Source organism: Triticum urartu, chromosome 3A (assembly GCF_056163025.1).
Source record: "Triticum urartu cultivar PI428250 chromosome 3A, HENAU_Tu73, whole genome shotgun sequence".
In the NCBI taxonomy this organism is placed as follows: Eukaryota; Viridiplantae; Streptophyta; class Magnoliopsida; order Poales; family Poaceae; genus Triticum; species Triticum urartu.
In genome coordinates, this window is record NC_141875.1 from 694,848,256 (window position 1) to 694,852,257 (window position 4,002).

A 4,002-nucleotide genomic window follows, 5' to 3' on the forward strand; every position below is an offset into this window, starting at 1 on the left:
TCCACATCATTGTTCCCTTCCACGAGCAACTTGGTTCCTCAAACCTTGTTCAAAATAACCAGTTGGGTGTTGGAGACACCATTCAAGTGCAACCCCAAGGAACACATAAAGTTGATGGGTACATTGCACACTTCCCAATACGATCTGCGGAGCACAAACAACATTGTGGCAATTGTTGTCCAAGAGACTACCAATAATTCGTCGTGGAACAAACCACAACATGGACATTACCATGTAAAACCCCATTAATTTATGGTCAACAGGAAGTGTGTACATTTTACTACAGGAAGATTCTTGAGTTTGTTTTTACCAGATTAAAGGGCTTCGAGATTGTTTTTTTTTGTTTTGATTATCCGGCGCCACTGGATACCAGACATCGTGATTGGTTTTGAGTATAGTAATTCGGATCCAAAGAATCACTGAAACTAGCCATACTTTGGCTACAAAATGGTTGTAAACGGTAAAGTATGTCACACATACCTTTATTTCTATATAGGTTTTGATTTTATTTAAATTTATTTTTAGGCATAACCATATAGTTTTTTTGCGAACAAAACATACTTAGGTGGTTAAGTTTCTTGTGTTGAAATCAGCCCATCCGGGTTCAAGTTCTAGACTTGACATGTGTGCTTGCATATTTTCCAGATTTATTTCAGGTTCTTCTGCTATTCTTTCAGCAGTATGGCGTGCCCGTCAACTCAAGCCATCAATGGCGACTTCGCCAATCTCAAGAGCAGTCGACTCAGTCTCTCGAAGATGCTCATAAGTGTAGGGAATGCGTACATGTGTTCATAGGAGTGAGTGTGTGTGCATGTATGTGAGTGTCGGTGGTTGCTGCCTTGTTATGTTATTTATCTCTTTTACCAATCGATATGCCTTTTGCTTCTTCTGAAACAAATCCATCTTCTAAAGTTTGTGTGCACATCCATCTAGAAACAAAGGTTGTTTATTTTCCTAAAATAAAATCATGAGTTGTCCTTAGTACAATTTATCCTTTGGAAAATACAATATTCTCGTGCACCTTGTATGTTAATGTATTATAAAAGAAATACTCGCCTAACAGTACACAATGAAGCTACTGCTTTTTTTGAACATATGAAGCTACTGCTAGTTGACTATGAATGGGTACATGGGCTAAAATTAAAAGAAACACATGGACACACAAGCATATAAAAAGGCACGCAGTGACATGACCACTGACCACACACTCTCAAAGCCCAAACTATACATGCATATGTATGTTACAAACCGCAAAGTCTACATGTTCTCATTTCTCTAGAGATTATGAATACACACTATTCGTACTTTGAATCAGTGGAGATTGCACCACATCTAGATTTGTTGCTTAAGTTTGGAGGGCATCGGAATTTACTCTTTCGCATCATGTTAATATTCCATGAGCAATGTGGTTCTCCTCAACCTTGTTCAGAATGACCAGTTGGGTGTTGGAGACACCATTCATGTCCAAACCGAGGAACACATGATGTTGGCGGGTACATAGCATAGTAGCATTCTTCCAGACACGATGCGGATGCGGCACAAACACCAGTGACATTGTGGCAACCGTTGTCCTAGAGACCACGAAGAATTCAACATGGAACAAGGTATGATTGGTGCGCTCCCATGTAAAACCACCGGAACCTAGGGATTACAATGTCAGCGTAGCAAAAATAAAATGTTTATGCTTCCTGTTTTGCTAACATGAAGGGGTTCTGCTAATGGTGTAATGATAAATAAAATGATGGACATGCCATTATACATTTTTATATAGATGAAATAAAAAGGGCAACCACACATATGGGAAATTTTGTTTTATAATTATAGTATTACGAAGTACAACTTTCCCACATGATTACAATATATTGTGCCATCATTGAAATCTGACTTGACTCGGTGACTATGTAGTTGCAGGTTACCATGGCCTCGCAAAACAACCCAATTAATAACATCTGCTTGTTAATCCTGCAAAACATCTTGATTTAGCTGTGTTGATACTCGTCGTCTTGAAACTTGAAATGTTCGCCAAAAGGGTAGGTGGCAAAAGTGGCCATTGTGACATAACCAAGTGTTGTTAGTCACGAAATTCATTGAATAGGCTGAAGGTAAATGTTGGGTCCTGTCAATCGTAAATAGTGGATGTTTAGCCTCGTCAATCAGAAATTCTGAATGCGTGAATAATATTCGGCCTTATCGGTCACGAAAAAGTTGATGATGTCCTAGCCTCGTCAATCAAGGTAAGAAAATGTCTAGTACCATCGGTCATGACTAATTAATGAATGGTTCCAATATCATCGATCATGAGAAAAGGGTTGAGTTATGACACAACAACGAATCATGGCGACGAGGATCACAGAAAAATATTTTCCTTGTATCATTCGGCCAAAATTAATTAGTCAAAGTGTTGCATGTACCTCTGACGCGCCAAAATATTTTCCTGGGGTCATGTCACCAAAGTTCGGCTTAAATATTTTCCTTGTATGATTCGGCCAAAATTGCCGAAGCTGGGCGCAGTACCTCTGACACGCACTGCAGCCCTGTGAACAAGCATAATAATTCACGCAATCGAGTTGTGCTTCAGATGATGTGGAACTTATAAATGAGTCTTTTACATGTCTCTACTACCCCTCATTACAATTTCCGAGCTAAACTCTTCTTGGTTGTAGCACTATCTGCTGGATGTCTAGATTGTTTGAGTGGCGGCCTCTGATGTCTCGTTTAACTGAAATCTTTACAGAACATTCGGTGAAAATCTATGATGGCCACAAAATGATTCAGGCTTGAAGCCTTCCTTGTTAAGCCAGGGTGATTACCTAAGTTATAGCACTACTGATGACTAATGTTGTGGTTCTGCAAGTAGGCAGTCAACTATGCTAATACTGAGAGACTATTAATGCATCAGTTGAGTTGAACATTTTACCGTAGATCCATTAATGTGTCACCGTCCTCAGATGAAATTTCCAGGGGCCAACTTACAACAATTCGCTCGTGGTTAATCAGCCAACGCTGGCCACTTTTGGTTCATGAAACGGCGCCTTGTTCTGGACTCATGAATGAAACATGCTGAATCTTTGCTGGTGGCTGCGTAGAATCTTTCGGTGTAAATTTCTGGCGCGACAATTGCTGATCTATCCAATTGTTTCATGTACTTCAGGGAACCAAACAGGCTGACATTTTCATACATTTGGCCACGTGCGTTTTCATTCTCTCACTAAAATTGCTGCTTTTCATGGATGAAAACTACTAATCCAGCGGCTATTACCCATGCACACATGTCAGATTTTTGGAGCACAAGCATCAAGCCGAATCTTGCAGCATATTTTAATAGACGACATTTGTTCTCCTTTACTGTCATCAGTAAAACTAAATATAGTAGGTATTGTCTTGAAAGCAAAAAGATATCCATCAAGTTTTTCTAATATTTCTAAAGTTAAAACAACACAAGGTTCAGATTTATAACTTGGCAGCGGCCGCGCGAACGCGTACCCCCTCTAACACAAATTTTGATGTCCACTCTCCCAAGGGAGATGGTAGATCAACACATTCACTATGTGCAATGTGAACCATTGATATAGGCCATGAGCCTTCTTGATCGCACATAGACCCCGTCCAGGTAATTATGTTCAAAGGTCGAGCTACCCTCTAGTTATATACTTGTATTTACTGTGCCATTCTTGTTAATCTTTCTGTGTGGGACTAAATCAAATGTAATTACCCTGGTAGCATCGTCTGGCTACCAACACACACACTGGCTAGCCAATATTTTGTCACCCATCGGTCTCACAAAAGGCCGAAGCATTCAAGGCCCAGTTGCGTCTAGCCCATTAACAAAGAGCCAACCACTTGCACGATCTCCAAAAACAAGAAGAAAAAAGCAGTCTCCTTCACGACGACGTCCTAGGGGTAGGAGGCACACCTATTTCACGATTTCTGAACTCAAGAGCTAGCCGGCCGGAGGCGTCGATTTAATTGGCTGCTCGTTAACTATTGCTGCTCAACTTGATC

The 4,002-nt window shown here is 40.4% G+C and overlaps 1 non-coding gene across 1 annotated transcript; it reads right to left on the reverse strand.

The window, feature by feature from the left end:
• Positions 1–3,460: 3,460 nt before the first annotated feature.
• Positions 3,461–3,618, reverse strand: LOC125549775 (U1 spliceosomal RNA). Its single transcript, XR_007301496.1, has one exon. It is a non-coding gene; the product is annotated as a U1 spliceosomal RNA (small nuclear RNA).
• Between the last annotated feature and the right edge of the window lie 384 nt (positions 3,619–4,002).